General features: G+C 60.9%; 2 non-coding genes across 2 annotated transcripts; both read left to right on the top strand.

Moving 5' to 3' along the window:
* Positions 1–10,973: 10,973 nt before the first annotated feature.
* On the top strand, positions 10,974–11,092 carry LOC131871001 (5S ribosomal RNA). The gene has a single exon (XR_009369298.1). It is a non-coding gene; the product is annotated as a 5S ribosomal RNA (ribosomal RNA).
* A 7,807-nt stretch (positions 11,093–18,899) lies between these two features.
* On the top strand, positions 18,900–19,018 carry LOC131871015 (5S ribosomal RNA). The gene has a single exon (XR_009369312.1). It is a non-coding gene; the product is annotated as a 5S ribosomal RNA (ribosomal RNA).
* The last annotated feature ends 3,482 nt before the right edge of the window (positions 19,019–22,500 follow it).

The raw sequence follows: 22,500 nt of genomic DNA on the forward strand, positions 1-22,500 counted from the left end.
TCACCGCATAGCAATCGGGGGTGCGAGGCGAGGGATGGGGCGGGAAGGCCCCAACGGCTAGACGGAAGAGGCTTCAGGGCCGCCTAGGAATGGTCCAAGCATCGGACACGCTTGGGGCGACTACCAGTGACAGCCCCCTATCCCGCGATGCGTCCGATACGAAGATGGTTCCAAGGCGGCCGAGGAGCCTCACCGCATAGCAATCGGGGTGCGAGGTGGGGGATGCGGCGAGATGGCCCCAACGGCTAGACGGAAGAGGCCACAGGGCCGCGTCGGAATAGTCCAAGCATCGGACGCGCTTGGGGCGACTACCAGTGACAACCCCTTATCCCGCGATGCGTCCGATACGAAGATAGTTCCAAGGCGGCCGAGGAGCCTCACCGCATAGCAATCGGGGTGCGAGGTGGGGGATGCGGCGAGATGGCCCCAACGGCTAGACGGAAGAGGCTGCAGGGCCGCCTCGGAATAGTCCAAGCATCGGACGCGCTTGGGGCCACTACCAGTGACAACCCCTTATCCCGCGATGCGTCCGATACGAAGATAGTTCCAAGGCGGCCGAAGAGCCTCACCGCATAGCAATCGGGGTGCGAGGTGGGGGATGCGGCGAGATGGCCCCAACGGCTAGACGGAAGAGGCCACAGGGCCGCCTCGGAATAGTCCAAGCATCGGACGCGCTTGGGGCGACTACCAGTGACAACCCCTTATCCCGCGATGCGTCCGATACGAAGATAGTTCCCAGGCGGCCGAGGAGCCTCACCGCATAGCAATCGGGGTGCGAGGCGAGGGATGCGGCGAGATGGCCCCAAAGGCTAGACGGAAGAGGCTGCAGGGCTGCCTCGGAATAGTCCAAGCATCGGACGCGCTTGGGGCGACTACCACTGCCAACCCCTTATCCCGCGATGCGTCCGATACACAGATAGTTCCGAGGCGGCCGAGGAGGTGGGGGATGCAGCGAGATGGCCCCAACGGCTAGACGGAAGAGGCTGCAGGGCCGCCTCGGAATAGTCCAAGCATCGGACGCGCTTGGGGCGACTACCAGTGACAACCCCTTATCCCGCGATGCGTCCGATACACAGATAGTTCCGAGGCGGCCAAGGAGCCTCACCGCATAGCAATCGTGGTGCGAGGTGGGGGATGCGGCGAGATGGCCCCAACGGCTAGACGGAAGAGGCTGCAGGGCCGCCTCGGAATGGTCCAAGCATCGGATGCGCTTGGGGCGACTACCACTGCCAACCCCTTATCCCGCGATGCGTCCGATACACAGATAGTTCCAAGGCGGCCGAGGAGCCTCACAGCATAGCAATCAGGGTGCGAGGCGAGGGATGCGGCGAGAAAGCCCCAACGGCTAGAGGGAAGAGGCTTCAGGTCCGCCTCGGAATGGTCCAAGCATCGGACGCGCTTGGGGCGACTACCAGTGACAACCCCTTATCCCGCGACGCGTCCGATACACAGATAGTTCCAAGGCGGCCGAGGAGCCTCACCGCATAGCAATCGGGGTGCGAGGCGAGGGATGCGGCGAGAAGGACCCAACGGCTACACGGAAGAGGCTTCGGGGCCGCCTCGGAATGGTCCAAGCATCGGACGTGCTTGGGGCGACTACCAGTGACAACCCCTTATCCCGCGACGCGTCCGATACACAGATAGTTCCAAGGCGGCCGAGGAGCCTCACCGCATAGCAATCGGGGTGCGAGGCGAGGGATGCGGCGAGAAGGACCCAACGGCTACACGGAAGAGGCTTCGGGGCCGCCTCGGAATGGTCCAAGCATCGGACGCGCTTGGGGCGACTACCAGTGACAACCCCTTATCCCGCGACGCGTCCGATACACAGATAGTTCCAAGGCGGCCGAGGAGCCTCACCGCATAGCAATCGGGGTGCGAGGCGAGGGATGCGGCGAGAAGGACCCAACGGCTAGACGGAAGAGGCTTCGGGTCCGCCTCGGAATGGTCCAAGCATCGGACGCGCTTGGGGCGACTACCAGTGACAACCCCTTATCCCGCGACGCGTCCGATACACAGATAGTTCCAAGGCGGCCGAGGAGCCTCACCGCATAGCAATCGGGGTGCGAGGCGAGGGATGCGGCGAGAAGGACCCAACGGCTAGACGGAAGAGGCTTCGGGTCCGCCTCGGAATGGTCCAAGCATCGGACGCGCTTGGGGCGACTACCAGTGACAACCCCTTATCCCGCGACGCGTCCGATACACAGATAGTTCCAAGGCGGCCGAGGAGCCTCACCGCATAGCAATCGGGGTGCGAGGCGAGGGATGCGGCGAGAAGGACCCAACGGCTAGACGGAAGAGGCTTCGGGTCCGCCTCGGAATGGTCCAAGCATCGGACGCGCTTGGGGCGACTACCAGTGACAACCCCTTATCCCGCGACGCGTCCGATACACAGATAGTTCCGAGGCGGCCGAGGAGCCTCACCGCATAGCAATCGGGGTGCGAGGCGAAGGATGCGGCGAGAAGGACCCAACGGCTAGACGGAAGAGGCTTCGGGTCCGCCTCGGAATGGTCCAAGCATCGGACGCGCTTGGGGCGACTACCAGTGACAACCCCTTATCCCGCGACGCGTCCGATACACAGATAGTTCCAAGGCGGCCGAGGAGCCTCACCGCATAGCAATCGGGGTGCGAGGCGAGGGATGCGGCGAGAAGGACCCAACGGCTAGACGGAAGAGGCTTCAGGGCCGCCTCGGAATGGTCCAAGCATCGAACGCGCTTGGGGCGACTACCAGTGACAACCCCTTATCCCGCGACGCGTCCGATACACAGATAGTTCCGAGGCGGCCGAGGAGCCTCACCGCATAGCAATCGGGGTGCGAGGCGAGGGATGCGGCAAGGACCCAACGGCTAGACGGAAGAGGCTTCAGGGCCGCCTCGGAATGGTCCAAGCATCGGACGCGCTTGGGGCGACTACCAGTGACAACCCCTTATCCCGCGACGCGTCCGATACACAGATAGTTCCGAGGCGGCCGAGGAGCCTCACCGCATAGCAATCGGGGTGCGAGGCGAGGGATGCGGCGAGAAGGACCCAACGGCTAGACGGAAGAGGCTTCAGGGCCGCCTCGGAATGGTCCAAGCATCGGACGCGCTTGGGGCGACTACCAATGACAACCCCTTATCCCGCGACGCGTCCGATACACAGATAGTTCCGAGGCGGCCGAGGAGCCTCACCGCATAGCAATCGGGGTGCGAGGCGAGGGATGCGGCGAGAAGGACCCAACGGCTAGACGGAAGAGGCTTCAGGGCCGCCTCGGAATGGTCCAAGCATCGGACGCGCTTGGGGCGACTACCAGTGACAACCCCTTATCCCGCGACGCGTCCGATACACAGATAGTTCCGAGGCGGCCGAGGAGCCTCACCGCATAGCAATCGGGGTGCAAGGCGAGGGATGCGGCGAGAAGGACCCAACGGCTAGACGGAAGAGGCTTCAGGGCCGCCTCGGAATGGTCCAAGCATCGGACGCGCTTGGGGCGACTACCAGTGACAACCCCTTATCCCGCGACGCGTCCGATACACAGATAGTTCCGAGGCGGCCGAGGAGCCTCACCGCATAGCAATCGGGGTGCGAGGCGAGGGATGCGGCGAGAAGGACCCAACGGCTAGACGGAAGAGGCTTCAGGGCCGCCTCGGAATGGTCCAAGCATCGGACGCGCTTGGGGCGACTACCGTTGCCAACCCCTTATCCCGCGATGCGTCTGATACACAGATAGTTCCGAGGCGGCCGAGGAGCCTCACCGCATAGCAATCGGGTTGCGAGGCAGATTATTGGGAAGGGAACCCCCTGGGATGCGGCTCAAGCAGTGCCCAAAGGGACTGGAATGCGGAATCACATCGAGAGACCCAAATGCTATACGAGGGCTCAAATCGAATTATCGATTTGGCCACGACATGGACGCATCGGAACGACTACCTTTGCCGAACCACTCGCAATTGCATCCATACCGAAACCAATAGACATTTCCGTTAGAGCCCTCGCATAGCATTCGGGAATCTCGCATGCCCCTCTAAATCGACCAATGCTGGCGCTCAATGAAAATCCGAGCGCTACCACCGTTCGAGCGCCAGCATTGGTCGAGTTAGAGGGGCACGGGGGAGAATGCTCCAGTCAACACCTCCCCTATATAAGTTATTTGTCCGATTCTCGCACAACCGTAGTCTGCCTCGTCGAATCAAACAACGGTCCCAGATTCCGACTTCCGTTCCGTAGAGACCCAAAAGCTAGATGGAGGCTCGCAAGAAAGAGAGTCGGCGCATAGCAATCGGGTTTCTCGAACGTTTAGGGACCGAGCTCACTTGCGGATAGGGCAAAATCCGCCAAGCAACCCAAAAGCTAGACGGGGGCTCGAATCGAATCGCCTAGGCGGCCACAACAACGACGTGTTGGATCGACTACCAGTGCCAAACCATTCAGCAAGACTAGTCTGTGTCGAGGCCGGATAGAGATTCTCAGAGAGCGCCCGCATAGCATTTAGGAGACCTGCCGCGTCCCTCACACTCGACAAATGGTGGTGCACGTTTATAAATCCGAGCGATCCCAACCCTTTCAAGCACCAACATCGGTCGAGATAGAGGGGCACGGAGGGGGCTGCGTGAGACAACACAGTCCCCTATATAAGTTATTTGTCCGATTCTCACACATCCGAAGAATGGTCATCAAATCGGACAACAGCCCAAACTTCCGACTTCCGTCCCAGAAAGCCCAAGAGCTATCTAAAACGTTCATGGCCGGAACTCGATCGCGGCTATACCAGTCCGCCAAGCAACCCAAAAGCTAGACTGGAGCTCTAGTCGAATCACCTCTGTGGCCATTGCAAGGACGTGTTGGAGCGACTACCATTGCCGAACCATTCCGCAGGTCGAGTCCATACCAAGGCCGCATAGAGATTCACGATGAGCTCCTGCATAGCAATCAGGAGACTTGCCGTGTCCATCACAATCGATAAATCCTGGTGCAAGATTTTTGCATCCGAGCGCTCCAACCAGTCGAGCACCAGCATCAATCGACATAAACGGGCACGGGGGGAGGATGCTCGAGAACACTACCTCCCCTATATAAGTTATTTGTCCGATTCTCAAGCAGCCGAAGTCTGGTCATCGAATCGGGTCAAAGACCACAACTTCCGACTTTACCCACAATGCAAGTCATCGAATCGAACATCGGCCCCCGAGTCGGACTCCATGCGTATGTCAGGTCATCGGACCCAAATTCCGCCTTCCTGCGCATGGCGGGCCATCAATATCAACTCGGTCATCGGACCCAAACTCCGCCTTTTTGCGTATGGCACGCCTTCAAATCGGTCATCGGACCCAAATTCCGCCTTCCTGTGCATGGCGGGCCATCAACATCAACTCGGTCATCGGACCCAAATTCCGCCTTTCTGCGCATGGCACGCCATCAACTCGGTCATCGGACCCAAATTCCGCCTTCCTGCGCATGGCAGGTCATCGGACACAAATTCAGACCTCGCCAATATGCCTACGTATCGAATCGGTCATCGGACCCAACTTCCGACTTCATCCATACTGTAGGGTCTTTGAGGTTGGCGCGGTGCGCTCAACCCAGGGAGTCGACCCATCGAAGCATACACCTCCCCTATATAAGCTATTTGTCCGATTCCCACACCTGTGTAGTTTGCACCTCTGACCAGGACATCGACCCCAACTTCCGAACTCGACTGCAACGACGGCACCAGCGCCTTGGTGCGCACCTTGCGACGCACAGTCCCAACATTCGCCTTCCTGCACATGGCAGGTCATCGGACCCAAATTCCGACCTCGCGAGTATGCCTACATATCGAATCGGTCATCGGACCCAACTTCCGACTTCATCCATACCGTAGGGTCTTTGAGGTTGGCGCGGTGCGCTCAACCCGGGGAGTCGACCCAACGAAGCATACACCTCCCCTATATAAGCTATTTGTCCGATTCCCACACCTGTGTAGTTTGCACCTCCGATCAAGACATCGACCCCAACTTCCGAACTCGCCTCCAACGACCGAACCAGCGCCTTGGTGCGCACCTTGCAACGCACAGTGCCAACATTCGCCTTCCTGCACGTGGCAGGTCATCGGACCCAAATTCCGACCTCGCGAGTATGCCTACATATCGAATCGGTCATCGGACCCAACTTCCGACTTCATCCATACCGTAGGGTCTTTGAGGTTGGCGCGGTGCGCTCAACCCGGGGAGTCGACCCAACGAAGCATACACCTCCCCTATATAAGCTATTTGTCCGATTCCCACACCTGTGTAGCTTGCACCTCCGATCAGGACATCGACCCCAACTTCCGAACTCGACTAAAAAGACCGCACCAGCGCCTTGGTGTGCACCTTGCAACGCACAGTGTCAACATTCGCCTTCCTGCACATGGCAGGTCATCGGACCCAAATTCCGACCTCATGAGCATACCTACTAATCGAATCGGTCATCGGACCCAACTTCCGACTTCATCCATACCGTAGGGTCTTTGAGGTTGGCGCGGTGCGCTCAACCTGGGGAGTCGACCCATCGAAGCATACACCTCCCCTATATAAGCTATTTGTCCGATTCCGACACCTGTGTAGTTTGCACCTCCGCTCAGGACATCGACCCCAACTTCCGAACTCGCCTGCAACGACCGAACCAGCGCCTTGGTGCGCACCAAAAGTGCGCACTTTTGGAGGGCACTTTTGTGCGCTCCAAAGGTGCGCACTTTTGGAGGGCACTTTTCTGCGCTCCAAAGGTGCGCACTTTTGGAGGGCACTTTTTGGAGGGCACTTTTCTGCGCTCCAAAGGTGCGCACTTTTGGAGGGCACTTTTTGGAGGGCACTTTTCTGCGCTCCAAAGGTGCGCACTTTTGGAGGGCACTTTTTGGAGGGCACTTTTCTGCGCTCCAAAGGTGCGCACTTTTGGAGGGCACTTTTTGGAGGGCACTTTTCTGCGCTCCAAAGGTGCGCACTTTTGGAGGGCACTTTTTGGAGGGCACTTTTCTGCGCTCCAAAGGTGCGCACTTTTGGAGGGCACTTTTTGGAGGGCACTTTTCTGCGCTCCAAAGGTGCGCACTTTTGGAGGGCACTTTTTGGAGGGCACTTTTCTGCGCTCCAAAGGTGCGCACTTTTGGAGGGCACTTTTTGGAGGGCACTTTTCTGCGCTCCAAAGGTGCGCACTTTTGGAGGGCACTTTTTGGAGGGCACTTTTCTGCGCTCCAAAGGTGCGCACTTTTGGAGGGCACTTTTGTGCACTCCAAAGGTGCGCACTTTTGGAGGGCACTTTTCCTGTGCTCCAAAGGTGCACACCTAGGTGAGCACCTTCGACCACACCTTGTAGCACACCAAACTCTGACTTTCGACTTCATCCGCAATGCAGGGTCTTTGAGGTTGGCGCAATGCGCACAACCAGGGGAGTCGACCCATCAAACCCAACACCTCCCCTATATAAGCTATTTGTCTGATTCTCATACATGCGTAGCCTGCAGGAGCAATTAGGACATCGACCCCAACTTTCGGCTTCTAAACGAAAACAAGGTCTTTGAGGTTGGTGTAATGCGAACAACTAGGGGAGTCAACCCATCAAACCCAACACCTCCCCTATATAAGCTATTTGTCTGATTCTCATACATGTGTAGTCTACAGGAGCAATTAGGACATCGACCCCAACTTTTGACTTCTTAACGAAAACAAGGTCTTTGAGGTTGACGTAATGCGCACAACCAGGGGAGTCGACCCATCAAACCCAACACCTCCCCTATATAAGCTATTTGTCCGATTCTCATACATGTGTAGCCTGCAGGAGCCATTAGGACATTGACCCCAACTTTTGACTTCTTAACGAAAACAAGGTCTTTGAGGTTGGCGTAATGCGCACAACCAAGGGAGTTGACCCATCAAACCCAACACCTCCCCTATATAAGCTATTTGTCTGATTCTCATACATGTGTAGCCTGCAACAACGATTAGGACATCCACCCCAACTTCTGAATTCGTCTGCGTTGACCGCACCAAAGGTGCACGCCTTGGTGCTCACCAAAATCCGACTTCCGACTTCTTCTGCTATGCGGGGTCTTTGAGGTTGGCGCAGTGCGCACAACCAGGGGAGTCAACCCACCGAATGCAACACCTCCCCTATATAAGCTATTTGTCTGATTCTCATACATGCGTAGACTGCAGCAATGATTAGGACATCCACCCCAACTTTTGACTTCTTAAACAAGACAGGGTCTTTGAAGTTGGTGCAGTGCACACAACCAGGGGAGTCGACCCATCAAACGCAACACCTCCCCTATATAAAGCTATTTGTCCGATTCTCATACGTGTAGTCTGCAGCAGCGATTAGGACATCGACCCCAACTTCCGAATTCGTTTGCATTGACCGCACCAAAGGTGCACGCCTTGGTGTGCACCCTGGAGTGCACTTTGGTGCTCACCTCGGTGCACACTTTGGTGTGCACCTCGGTGTGCACCAAAGGTGCGCACCTTGGAGCGCACCAAAGGTGTACACTTTGGAGCGCACCACATAGGGTCTTTGAGAGGTTGGCGCAGTGCGCACACCAAGGTGGGTGTTGAGGTGCGTGCCGAGGTGGGTGGGTGCTAGGGTGCGCTCCATGGTGGGTGCCAGGGTGGGTGCGTGCTAGGGTGGATTCCAAAGAGGGTCATAGGGTGGGTGCCAAGGTGGGTTGGTGATATAGTGGGTTCAAAGGTGGGTACTAGGGTGGGTTCCAAGGTGGGTCACAAGTTGGGTGCCAGGATGCGTGGGTGTTAGGTTGGGTGCCAAGGTGGGCTCCTGCGTGGGTGGGTGCTAGGGTGGGTTTCAAGGTGGACGCGAGGGCGGGTGCCAAGGTGGGTAACAAGTTGGGTGTTAGGATGGGTGAGTGCTAGAGTGGGTGCCAAGGTGGGTGGGTGCTAAGGTGGATGCCAAGGTGGTTCACAGGGTGGGTGGGTTCTAGGGTGAGTTCCAAGGTGGGTCACAGGTTCAGTGCTAGGGTGGGTGTCAAGGCGGGTGTCGAGGTGCCTGGGTGCTAGGGTGTGGATGCCAATGTGGGTCATAGGGTGGGTACTAGGGTGGGCTGCAATGTGGGTGCCAAGGTGGGTAACATGCTCGGTGGGTTCTAAATTGGGTGCCAGGGTGGGTGTGCACCCACCTTGCCCGAGGTGGGTGCCAAGGTGCCAGTGTGGGTGGGTGCTAAGGTGGATGCCAAGGTGGGTGAGAAGGTGGGTGATAGGTTGAGTGGTAGGATGGGTGGGTGCCAAGATGGGTCACAGGGTGGGTGCAAGGGTGGGTAGGTGCTAGGGTTGGTGTCAGGGTGGGTGGGTGCTAGGTTGGGTTCCAAGGTGGGTGCGAGGGTGAGTGTCAAGGTGGGTCACAGGTTAGGTGCTAGGATGGGTGAGTGCTAGGGTGCAAAGGTGCCAGGGTGGGTGCTAGGATGGGTCGATGCTAGGGTGAGTGGCAAGGTGGGTCCACAAGTGTCAAGGTGGGTGCCGAGGTGGGTGCCAAGTCGGCGACTGCTATGGTGGATGCCAAGGTGGGTCACGGGGTGGGTGCCAAGTTGCTAGGTTGGGTTCCAAGGTGGGTGCCAACGTGGGTGCTAGGGTGCGTGGGTTAAAGGGTGTGTCACAACGTGGGTGCCAGGATGGGTGCGCACCCACACTGGCCAAGACGGGTGCGGGTGCAAGGTTGGGTTCCAAGCCCGGTCACAGGCTGGGTGCTAGGATGGGTGGGTGCCAAGGTGGGCACCAGGGTGGGTGCACCCACCCTGGCCAAGGTGGGTCACGGGGTGGGTCCTAGGGTGGGTAACGGGGTGGGTACTAAGGTGCGTGCCAAGGTGGGTCATAGGGTGGGTGCCAAGGTGGGCACCAGGGTGGGTGTGCACCAACCCTAGCCAGGGTAGGTCACGGGGTGGTTGTCGGGGTGGGCGTCAAGGAGCCAAGGTGGGTGGCAAGTAGCCAAGTTGCGTGCCAAGGTGGGTGTCGGGGTGGGTGCCAAGGATCCAAGGTGGGTGCCAAGGAACCAAGGTGGGTGTCTGGGTGGGTGCCGAGGTGGGAGCCAGGGTGGGTCCCAAGGTGAGTGCAAAGGTGGGTGCCAGGGTCAAGGTGAGTGCCAATGTGGGTTCCAAGGTGCCAGGGTCAGGGTGAGTGCCAATGTGGGTTCAAAGGTGCTAAGTTGGGTGCGAGGTTGGGTGCGAGGGTGGGTGGGTGCCAAGGTGTGCTAGGTGGAAGCCCGGGTGGGTCGGCATCCCATGGGTGTCGAGTTGGGTGCCTGATGGGTGCTTCTTGTCAAGTTTTAGTCGTCGGGACTCATTTCGAGCCTTAGAGGTCGTTTCTTGTCCGGTTGCCCTGTCTTCGACCTGGGAACCCAATTTTGGTCCTCGGGTCCCATTTTTTTTTGTCTCGCATCCCACTTTTGGCCTGTGGCCTTTTCGGGGTCGATTCTCGTTTTGGGCATCAGAGCATGTTTCTTCTCCTAAAACCCAATATTTGTTTATTAAGTCTCGGAACACATTTTTGTTCTCGTGGACCCATCATGGGTCTTGGAACGCATTTGTGGTCCTTGGGTCCCATTTTGCATCCCGAAACTTGTGTTTTGGTGCTTGATCCCTATTTTGGGTGCCCACCTTGCACCAAGTGCGCACCCGGGGCAAACCGAGCGCCTTGGTGCACCGGGGCAAGATCGAGCGTGCACCCGAGGCGCCCCGAACATGCACCAAGGTGCACTCGGCCCACATGTGAGCGCAGGTCGTTGCGCCCGAGGTGGTGTGTGGGCACCGCGTTGCAGACGGGACACTGCACGCACACGACGCCCCCTCCAGGTGCACGCACGTAGGCCGGGCCGGGTGCACACCCGACGCCCTAGCAAGGTGCGCGCACCCGGGCAGGGCTCACACTTGGCGAACGGGGCGCACTTCGCGAGGGAGGGTGTGCACCTCGACGGGGGTGGGTGGCCGGGGTGGATTCGCACGTGGGTCGCGGTTTGCTAAGTACACACTGCGACAAGCTCATAACGGGTGCGATCATACCAGCATTAGTGCACCGGATCCCATCAGAACTCCGCAGTTAAGCGCGCTTGGGCCGGAGTAGTACTGGGATGGGTGACCTCCCGGGAAGTCCCGGTGTTGCACCCTTTTTTAGTTTTTCGCCGGGCGTCGCAATGCTATTTGAATAAACCTTTTGCCCGTTTGCGTTCTCGTCGGGGCCGGGCCGGGCCGGGGTGCGCTGCCCGCACTACCGCGCGCGCGGGGGCGACACCGAGCGCGCACCCGAGGCGCCCCGAGCACACAGGCCACGGTGCAACCCGGGCGTTGTGCGCGCACCCCGGTGCGCCCGAGGTGCTGCGCGCGCACCCAGGTGAAATCGGTGTGCACCTCGGCCAGTGCGCGCTCGGTCGAGTCGCGCACGTTGGCCAAGGTGCACGGTGATGTTTCTTACTCTAAGGTTCCGCACCAGACGCCCGGGACAGGTGAGCGAAGCTGGGCGGGGCCGGGTGCGCGGCCGGGGCAGGTGCACGCAGCTGGAGAGAGCTTTGGAGCACACTTCGGAGCGCACCAATGATGCGCTCCATTCAAAAGTTTCCTGAAAAGGCAAAAAAAGTTGAGATTATAGAATTTCCCACTTGAGAGATTGTAAAAAAAAAAAATTTAAAATGAAGGAAACGCGGGTGCCAAGGTGTGCGCAGCCCAGCCAAGGTGTGCGCACCAAGGCGCCCACCCTGGCGAAGGTGCACGCAAGGTGCGCACCCGAGGCAAACCGGACAATTAACCCAACTTTCGACTTCGCGCGCACCTTGGAGCGCACTTCGGAGCGCTCCTTGGTGCGCACCAATCTTGGGCACCTCGGAGTGCACCATGGCGCCCACCAAGGTGCGCACCCGGGGCAAACCGAGCTCCGACTTCGTGCGCACCTTGGAGCGCACGAAAGGTGCGCACCATGGCGCCCACCAAGGTGCGCAGCCCAGCCAAGGCGTGCGCATCAAGGTGCGCACCCTGGCGAAGGTGCGCACCCGGGGCAAACCGAGCTCCGACTTCGTGCGCACCTTGGAGCGCACAAAAGGTGCGCAACCCAGCCAAGGTGTGCGCACCCCGGTCAAACCGAGCTCCGAATCGTGCGCACCAGAGGTGCACGCCATCGTGCGCACCTTGGAGCACACTTCGGAGCCCTCCTTGGTGCGCGCCGATGTTGCGCACCTCGGAGCGCACCCGGGGAAAACAATGCAATTAACCCGACTTTCGACTTCGTGGGCACCTCGGAGCGCTCTCGGGTTCGCACCTCGGAGCACACCGAGGTGCGCACCTTTGATGCGCTGCCTTCACCAATTTCCAGAAAAGGCAAGAAAACATTGAGAAGGTGTGCGCACCGAGGTGCCCACCCTGGCGAAGGTGCACGCGAGGTGCGCACCCGGGGCAAACCGGGCTCCGACTTCGTGCACGCCGCACCTTGGAGCACACTTCGGAGCGCTCCTTGGTGCGCACCAGGGCGCGCAACCCAGCCGAGGTGCCCACCCCGGCGAAGGTGCACGCGAGGTGCGCACCCGGGGCAAACCGGGCTCCGACTTCGTGCACGCCATGGTGCCCACCGCGGCGAAGGTGCACGCGAGGTGCGCACCCGGGGCAAACCGGGCTCCGACTTCGTGCACGCCGCACCTTGGAGCACACTTCGGAGCGCTCCTTGGTGCGCACCATGGTGCCCACCAGGGCGCGCAACCCCGCCGAAGGTGCACGCGAGGTGCGCACCCGGGGCAAACCGGGCTCCGACTTCGTGCACGCCGCACCTTGGAGCACACTTCGGAGCGCTCCTTGGTGCGCACCATGGTGCCCACCAGGGCGCGCAACCCCGCCGAAGGTGCACGCGAGGTGCGCACCCGGGGCAAACCGGGCTCCGACTTCGTGCACGCCATGGTGCGCACCGCGGCGAAGGTGCGCACCCGGGGCAAACCGGGCTCCGACTTCGTGCACGCCGCACCTTGGAGCACACTTCGGAGCGCTCCTTGGTGCGCACCAGGGCGCGCAACCCAGCCGAGGTGCCCACCCCGGCGAAGGTGCACGCGAGGTGCGTACCCGGGGCAAACCGGGCTCCGACTTCGTGCACGCCGCACCTTGGAGCACACTTCGGAGCGCTCCTTGGTGCGCACCATGGTGCCCACCAGGCCGCGCAACCCAGCCAAGGTGTGCGCACCAAGGTGCACGCGAGGTGCGCACCCGGGGCAAACCGGGGTCCGACTTCGTGCACGCCGCACCTTGGAGCACACATCGGGGCGCTCCCGGGTTCGCACCGGCGTTGCGCACCGTGGTGGGCACCTCGGAGCACACCAAGGTGGGCAGCGAGGTGCGCACCTTTGATGCGATGCCTTCACTAATTTCCATAAAAGGCAAAAAAAAAACGAGATTTTAAAATTTCCGTTTTGAAAGATAGTGAGAAAAAGGGAATGCTGGTGCCATCTTGAGCCCGCCCTGGTGCGCAGCCCAGCCAAGGTGTGCGCACCAAGGTGCCCACCCTGGCGAAGGTGCGCGCCCGGGCAATTAACCCAACTTCCAACTTCGCGCGCGCCAGGGTGGGAGCGCACCCAACAACCGGGCCTGGGAAGAGCCAATGCGAGAAACCCCACCAAACGCTCTGACAAAAAAAGAGGGGGCGCTCCAGTAACCCCGCTTCGGAGCGCACCCTGGGCAAACCCAGCCAAGGTGCCCACCCCGGCCAAGGTGCAGGCGAGGTGCGCACCCGGGGCAAACCGGGCTCCGACAACGTGCACGCCGCACCTTGGAGCACACTTCGTAGCGCTCCCGGGTGCGCACCTCAGAGCACACCAAGGTGGGCAGCGAGGTGCGCACCTTTGATGCGCTGCCTTCACTAATTTCCAGAAAAGGCAAAAAAAAAAGGAGATTTTAAAATTTCCGTTTTGAAAGATAGTGAAAAAAAACGGAACGCGCGTGCCATCTTGAGCCCGCCCTGGTGCGCAGCCCAGGTAAGGTGCCCACCCTGGCAAAGGTGCGCACCCGGGCAATTAACCCTACTTCCGACTTCGTGCGCGCCAGGGTGGCAACCGGGCCTCGGAAGAGCCAATGCGAGAAACCCCACCAAACGCTCCGACAAAAAAAGAGGCGGCGCTCCAATAACCCCGCTTCGGAGCGCAGCCGGGGCAAACCCAGCCAAGGTGCCCACCCCGACGAAGGTGCACGCGAGGTGCGCACCCGGGGCAAACCGGGCTCCGACAACGTGCACGCAGCACCTTGGAGCACACTTCGAAGCACTCCCGGGTGCCCACCGGCGTTGCGCACCGTGGTGGGCAGCGAGGTGCGCACCTTTGATGCGCTGCCTTCACTAATTTCCAGAAAAAGGCAAACAAAAATGAGATTTTAAAATTTCCGTTTTGAAAGATAGTGAAAAAAAAGGAACGCGGGTGCCATCTTGAGCCCGCCCTGGTGCGCAGCCCAGGCAAGGCATGCGCACCAAGGTGCCCACCCGAGGTGCACACGCGGGGCAAACCGGGCTCCGACTTCGTGCAGGCCGCACCTTGGAGCACACTTCGGAGCGCTCCTTGGTGCGCACCATGGTGCCCACCAGGGCGCGCAACCCAGCCAAGGTCTGCACACCAAGGTGCCCACCCCGGCGAAGGTGCACGCGAGGTGCGCACCCGGGGCAAACCGGGCTCCGACTTCGTGCACGCCATGGTGCCCACCGCGGCGAAGGTGCACGCGAGGTGCGCACCCGGGGCAAACCGGGCTCCGACTTCGTGCACGCCGCACCTTGGAGCACACTTCGGAGCGCTCCTTGGTGCGCACCATGGTGCCCACCAGGGCGCGCAACCCAGCCAAGGTGTGCGCACCAAGGTGCACGCGAGGTGCGCACCCGGGGCAAACCGGGGTCCGACTTCGTGCACGCCGCACCTTGGAGCACACATCGGAGCGCTCCCAGGTTCGCACCAGCGTTGCGCACCTTTGATGCGCTGCCTTCACTAATTTCCAGAAAAGGCAAAAAAAAAACGATATTTTAAAATTTCCGTTCTGAAAGATAGTGAAAAAAAACGGAACGCGGGTGCCATCTTGAGCCCTTCCTGGTGCGCAGCCCAGGCAAGTTGTGCGCACCAAGGTGCCCACCCTGGCGGAGGTGCGCGCCCGGGGCAAACCGGGCTCCGACTTCGTGCACTGCATGGTGCCCACCAAGGCGCGCAACCCAGCCAAGGTGCCCACCGCAGCGAAGGTGCACGCGAGGTGCACACCCGGGGCAAACCGGGCTCCGACTTCGTGCACGCCGCACCTTGGAGCACACTTCAGAGCGCTCCTTGGTGCGCACCAGGGCGCGCAACCCAGCCGAGGTGCCCACCCCGGCGAAGGTGCACGCGAGGTGCGCACCCGGGGCAAACCGGGCTCCGACTTCGTGCACGCCATGGTGCCCACCGCGGCGAAGGTGCGCACCCGGGGCAAACCGGGCTCCGACTTCGTGCACGCCGCACCTTGGAGCACACTTCGGAGCGCTCCTTGGTGCGCACCATGGTGCCCACCAGGCCGCGCAACCCAGCCAAGGTGTGCGCACCAAGGTGCACGCGAGGTGCGCACCCGGGGCAAACCGGGGTCCGACTTCGTGCACGCCGCACCTTGGAGCACACATCGGGGCGCTCCCGGGTTCGCACCGGCGTTGCGCACCGTGGTGGGCACCTCGGAGCACACCAAGGTGGGCAGCGAGGTGCGCACCTTTGATGCGATGCCTTCACTAATTTCCATAAAAGGCAAAAAAAAAACGAGATTTTAAAATTTCCGTTTTGAAAGATAGTGAGAAAAAGGGAATGCTGGTGCCATCTTGAGCCCGCCCTGGTGCGCAGCCCAGCCAAGGTTTGCGCACCAAGGTGCCCACCCTGGCGAAGGTGCGCGCCCGGGCAATTAACCCAACTTCCAACTTCGCGCGCGCCAGGGTGGGAGCGCACCCAACAACCGGGCCTGGGAAGAGCCAATGCGAGAAACCCCACCAAACTCTCTGACAAAAAAAGAGGGGGCGCTCCAGTAACCCCGCTTCGGAGCGCACCCTGGGCAAACCCAGCCAAGGTGCCCACCCCGGCCAAGGTGCAGGCGAGGTGCGCACCCGGGGCAAACCGGGCTCCGACAACGTGCACGCCGCACCTTGGAGCACACTTCGTAGCGCTCCCGGGTGCGCACCTCAGAGCACACCAAGGTGGGCAGCGAGGTGCGCACCTTTGATGCGCTGCCTTCACTAATTTCCAGAAAAGGCAAAAAAAAAAGGAGATTTTAAAATTTCCGTTTTGAAAGATAGTGAAAAAAACGGAACGCGCGTGCCATCTTGAGCCCGCCCTGGTGCGCAGCCCAGGTAAGGTGCCACCCTGGCAAAGGTGCGCACCCGGGCAATTAACCCTACTTCCGACTTCGTGCGCGCCAGGGTGGCAACCGGGCCTCGGAAGAGCCAATGCGAGAAACCCCACCAAACGCTCCGACAAAAAAAGAGGCGGCGCTCCAATAACCCCGCTTCGGAGCGCAGCCGGGGCAAACCAAGCCAAGGTGCCCACCCCGACGAAGGTGCACGCGAGGTGCGCACCCGGGGCAAACCGGGCTCCGACAACGTGCACGCAGCACCTTGGAGCACACTTCGAAGCACTCCCGGGTGCCCACCGGCGTTGCGCACCGTGGTGGGCAGCGAGGTGCGCACCTTTGATGCGCTGCCTTCACTAATTTCCAGAAAAAGGCAAAAAAAAATGAGATTTTAAAATTTCCGTTTTGAAAGATAGTGAAAAAAAAGGAACGCGGGTGCCATCTTGAGCCCGCCCTGGTGCGCAGCCCAGGCAAGGCATGCGCACCAAGGTGCCCACCCGAGGTGCACACCCGGGGCAAACCGGGCTCCGACTTCGTGCAGGCCGCACCTTGGAGCACACTTCGGAGCGCTCCTTGGTGCGCACCATGGTGCCCACCAGGGCGCACCCGGGGCAAACCGGGCTCCGACTTCGTGCACGCCGCACCTTGGAGCACACATCGGAGCGCTCCCAGGTTCGCACCAGCGTTGCGCACCTTTGATGCGCTGCCTTCACTAATTTCCAGAAAAGGCAAAAAAAAACGATATTTTAAAATTTCCGTTCTGAAAGATAGTGAAAAAAACGGAACGCGGGTGCCATCTTGAGCCCTTCCTGGTGCGCAGCCCAGGCAAGTTGTGCGCACCAAGGTGCCCACCCTGGCGGAGGTGCGCGCCCGGGGCAAACCGGGCTCCGACTTCGTGCACTGCATGGTGCCCACCAAGGCGCGCAACCCAGCCAAGGTGCCCACCGCAGCGAAGGTGCACGCGAGGTGCGCACCCGAGGTGCACACCCGGGGCAAACCGGGCTCCGACTTCGTGCACGCCGCACCTTGGAGCACACTTCAGAGCGCTCCTTGGTACGCACCAGGGCGCGCAACCCAGCCAAGGTGCTCACCCCGGCGAAGGTGCACGCGAGGTGCGCACCCGGGGCAAACCGGGCTCGAACTTCGTGCACGCCGCACCTTGGAGCACACATCGGAGCGCTCCCGGGTTCGCACCAGCATTGCGCACCTTTGATGCGCTGCCTTCACTAATTTCCAGAAAAGGCAAAAAAAAGAAAAAAATGAGATTTTAAAATTTCCGTTTTGAAAGATAGTGAAAAAAACGGAACGCGGGTGCCATCTTGAGCCCGCCCTGGTGTGCAGCCCAGGCAAGTTGTGCGCACCAAGGCACCCACCCTGGCCAAGGTGGGTCACGGGGTGGGTCCTAGGGTGGGTAACGGGGTGGGTACTAAGGTGCGTGCCAAGGTGGGTCATAGGGTGGGTGCCAAGGTGGGCACCAGGGTGGGTGTGCACCAACCCTAGCCAGGGTAGGTCACGGGGTGGTTGTCGGGGTGGGCGTCAAGGAGCCAAGGTGGGTGGCAAGTAGCCAAGTTGCGTGCCAAGGTGGGTGTCGGGGTGGGTGCCAAGGATCCAAGGTGGGTGCCAAGGAACCAAGGTGGGTGTCTGGGTGGGTGCCGAGGTGGGAGCCAGGGTGGGTCCCAAGGTGAGTGCAAAGGTGGGTGCCAGGGTCAAGGTGAGTGCCAATGTGGGTTCCAAGGTGCCAGGGTCAGGGTGAGTGCCAATGTGGGTTCAAAGGTGCTAAGTTGGGTGCGAGGTTGGGTGCGAGGGTGGGTGGGTGCCAAGGTGTGCTAGGTGGAAGCCCGGGTGGGTCGGCATCCCATGGGTGTCGAGTTGGGTGCCTGATGGGTGCTTCTTGTCAAGTTTTAGTCGTCGGGACTCATTTCGAGCCTTAGAGGTCGTTTCTTGTCCGGTTGCCCTGTCTTCGACCTGGGAACCCAATTTTGGTCCTCGGGTCCCATTTTTTTTTGTCTCGCATCCCACTTTTGGCCTGTGGCCTTTTCGGGGTCGATTCTCGTTTTGGGCATCAGAGCATGTTTCTTCTCCTAAAACCCAATATTTGTTTATTAAGTCTCGGAACACATTTTTGTTCTCGTGGACCCATCATGGGTCTTGGAACGCATTTGTGGTCCTTGGGTCCCATTTTGCATCCCGAAACTTGTGTTTTGGTGCTTGATCCCTATTTTGGGTGCCCACCTTGCACCAAGTGCGCACCCGGGGCAAACCGAGCGCCTTGGTGCACCGGGGCAAGATCGAGCGTGCACCCGAGGCGCCCCGAACATGCACCAAGGTGCACTCGGCCCACATGTGAGCGCAGGTCGTTGCGCCCGAGGTGGTGTGTGGGCACCGCGTTGCAGACGGGACACTGCACGCACACGACGCCCCCTCCAGGTGCACGCACGTAGGCCGGGCCGGGTGCACACCCGACGCCCTAGCAAGGTGCGCGCACCCGGGCAGGGCTCACACTTGGCGAACGGGGCGCACTTCGCGAGGGAGGGTGTGCACCTCGACGGGGGTGGGTGGCCGGGGTGGATTCGCACGTGGGTCGCGGTTTGCTAAGTACACACTGCGACAAGCTCATAACGGGTGCGATCATACCAGCGTTAGTGCACCGGATCCCATCAGAACTCCGCAGTTAAGCGCGCTTGGGCCGGAGTAGTACTGGGATGGGTGACCTCCCGGGAAGTCCCGGTGTTGCACCCTTTTTTAGTTTTTCGCCGGGCGTCGCAATGCTATTTGAATAAACCTTTTGCCCGTTTGCGTTCTCGTCGGGGCCGGGCCGGGCCGGGGTGCGCTGCCCGCACTACCGCGCGCGGGGGGGCGACACCGAGCGCGCACCCGAGGCGCCCCGAGCACACAGGCCACGGTGCAACCTGGGCGTTGTGCGCGCACCCCGGTGCGCCCGAGGTGCTGCGCGCGCACCCAGGTGAAATCGGTGTGCACCTCGGCCAGTGCGCGCTCGGTCGAGTCGCGCACGTTGGCCAAGGTGCACGGTGATGTTTCTTACTCTAAGGTTCCGCACCAGACGCCCGGGACAGGTGAGCGAAGCTGGGCGGGGCCGGGTGCGCGGCCGGGGCAGGTGCACGCAGCTGGAGAGAGCTTTGGAGCACACTTCGGAGCGCACCAATGATGCGCTCCATTCAAAAGTTTCCTGAAAAGGCAAAAAAAGTTGAGATTATAGAATTTCCCACTTGAGAGATTGTAAAAAAAAAAAATTTAAAATGAAGGAAACGCGGGTGCCAAGGTGTGCGCAGCCCAGCCAAGGTGTGCGCACCAAGGCGCCCACCCTGGCGAAGGTGCACGCAAGGTGCGCACCCGAGGCAAACCGGACAATTAACCCAACTTTCGACTTCGCGCGCACCTTGGAGCGCACTTCGGAGCGCTCCTTGGTGCGCACCAATCTTGGGCACCTCGGAGTGCACCATGGCGCCCACCAAGGTGCGCACCCGGGGCAAACCGAGCTCCGACTTCGTGCGCACCTTGGAGCGCACGAAAGGTGCGCACCATGGCGCCCACCAAGGTGCGCAGCCCAGCCAAGGCGTGCGCATCAAGGTGCGCACCCTGGCGAAGGTGCGCACCCGGGGCAAACCGAGCTCCGACTTCGTGCGCACCTTGGAGCGCACAAAAGGTGCGCAACCCAGCCAAGGTGTGCGCACCCCGGTCAAACCGAGCTCCGAATCGTGCGCACCAGAGGTGCACGCCATCGTGCGCACCTTGGAGCACACTTCGGAGCCCTCCTTGGTGCGCGCCGATGTTGCGCACCTCGGAGCGCACCCGGGGAAAACAATGCAATTAACCCGACTTTCGACTTCGTGGGCACCTCGGAGCGCTCTCGGGTTCGCACCTCGGAGCACACCGAGGTGCGCACCTTTGATGCGCTGCCTTCACCAATTTCCAGAAAAGGCAAGAAAACATTGAGAAGGTGTGCGCACCGAGGTGCCCACCCTGGCGAAGGTGCACGCGAGGTGCGCACCCGGGGCAAACCGGGCTCCGACTTCGTGCACGCCGCACCTTGGAGCACACTTCGGAGCGCTCCTTGGTGCGCACCAGGGCGCGCAACCCAGCCGAGGTGCCCACCCCGGCGAAGGTGCACGCGAGGTGCGCACCCGGGGCAAACCGGGCTCCGACTTCGTGCACGCCATGGTGCCCACCGCGGCGAAGGTGCACGCGAGGTGCGCACCCGGGGCAAACCGGGCTCCGACTTCGTGCACGCCGCACCTTGGAGCACACTTCGGAGCGCTCCTTGGTGCGCACCATGGTGCCCACCAGGGCGCGCAACCCCGCCGAAGGTGCACGCGAGGTGCGCACCCGGGGCAAACCGGGCTCCGACTTCGTGCACGCCGCACCTTGGAGCACACTTCGGAGCGCTCCTTGGTGCGCACCATGGTGCCCACCAGGGCGGGCAACCCCGCCGAAGGTGCACGCGAGGTGCGCACCCGGGGCAAACCGGGCTCCGACTTCGTGCACGCCATGGTGCGCACCGCGGCGAAGGTGCGCACCCGGGGCAAACCGGGCTCCGACTTCGTGCACGCCGCACCTTGGAGCACACTTCGGAGCGCTCCTTGGTGCGCACCAGGGCGCGCAACCCAGCCGAGGTGCCCACCCCGGCGAAGGTGCACGCGAGGTGCGTACCCGGGGCAAACCGGGCTCCGACTTCGTGCACGCCGCACCTTGGAGCACACTTCGGAGCGCTCCTTGGTGCGCACCATGGTGCCCACCAGGCCGCGCAACCCAGCCAAGGTGTGCGCACCAAGGTGCACGCGAGGTGCGCACCCGGGGCAAACCGGGGTCCGACTTCGTGCACGCCGCACCTTGGAGCACACATCGGGGCGCTCCCGGGTTCGCACCGGCGTTGCGCACCGTGGTGGGCACCTCGGAGCACACCAAGGTGGGCAGCGAGGTGCGCACCTTTGATGCGATGCCTTCACTAATTTCCATAAAAGGCAAAAAAAAAACGAGATTTTAAAATTTCCGTTTTGAAAGATAGTGAGAAAAAGGGAATGCTGGTGCCATCTTGAGCCCGCCCTGGTGCGCAGCCCAGCCAAGGTGTGCGCACCAAGGTGCCCACCCTGGCGAAGGTGCGCGCCCGGGCAATTAACCCAACTTCCAACTTCGCGCGCGCCAGGGTGGGAGCGCACCCAACAACCGGGCCTGGGAAGAGCCAATGCGAGAAACCCCACCAAACGCTCTGACAAAAAAAGAGGGGGCGCTCCAGTAACCCCGCTTCGGAGCGCACCCTGGGCAAACCCAGCCAAGGTGCCCACCCCGGCCAAGGTGCAGGCGAGGTGCGCACCCGGGGCAAACCGGGCTCCGACAACGTGCACGCCGCACCTTGGAGCACACTTCGTAGCGCTCCCGGGTGCGCACCTCAGAGCACACCAAGGTGGGCAGCGAGGTGCGCACCTTTGATGCGCTGCCTTCACTAATTTCCAGAAAAGGCAAAAAAAAAAGGAGATTTTAAAATTTCCGTTTTGAAAGATAGTGAAAAAAACGGAACGCGCGTGCCATCTTGAGCCCGCCCTGGTGCGCAGCCCAGGTAAGGTGCCCACCCTGGCAAAGGTGCGCACCCGGGCAATTAACCCTACTTCCGACTTCGTGCGCGCCAGGGTGGCAACCGGGCCTCGGAAGAGCCAATGCGAGAAACCCCACCAAACGCTCCGACAAAAAAAGAGGCGGCGCTCCAATAACCCCGCTTCGGAGCGCAGCCGGGGCAAACCCAGCCAAGGTGCCCACCCCGACGAAGGTGCACGCGAGGTGCGCACCCGGGGCAAACCGGGCTCCGACAACGTGCACGCAGCACCTTGGAGCACACTTCGAAGCACTCCCGGGTGCCCACCGGCGTTGCGCACCGTGGTGGGCAGCGAGGTGCGCACCTTTGATGCGCTGCCTTCACTAATTTCCAGAAAAAGGCAAAAAAAAATGAGATTTTAAAATTTCCGTTTTGAAAGATAGTGAAAAAAAAGGAACGCGGGTGCCATCTTGAGCCCGCCCTGGTGCGCAGCCCAGGCAAGGCATGCGCACCAAGGTGCCCACCCGAGGTGCACACCCGGGGCAAACCGGGCTCCGACTTCGTGCAGGCCGCACCTTGGAGCACACTTCGGAGCGCTCCTTGGTGCGCACCATGGTGCCCACCAGGGCGCGCAACCCAGCCAAGGTCTGCACACCAAGGTGCCCACCCCGGCGAA

Source organism: Cryptomeria japonica, unplaced genomic scaffold (genome assembly GCF_030272615.1).
Source record: "Cryptomeria japonica unplaced genomic scaffold, Sugi_1.0 HiC_scaffold_364, whole genome shotgun sequence".
NCBI classification, from domain to species: Eukaryota; Viridiplantae; Streptophyta; class Pinopsida; order Cupressales; family Cupressaceae; genus Cryptomeria; species Cryptomeria japonica.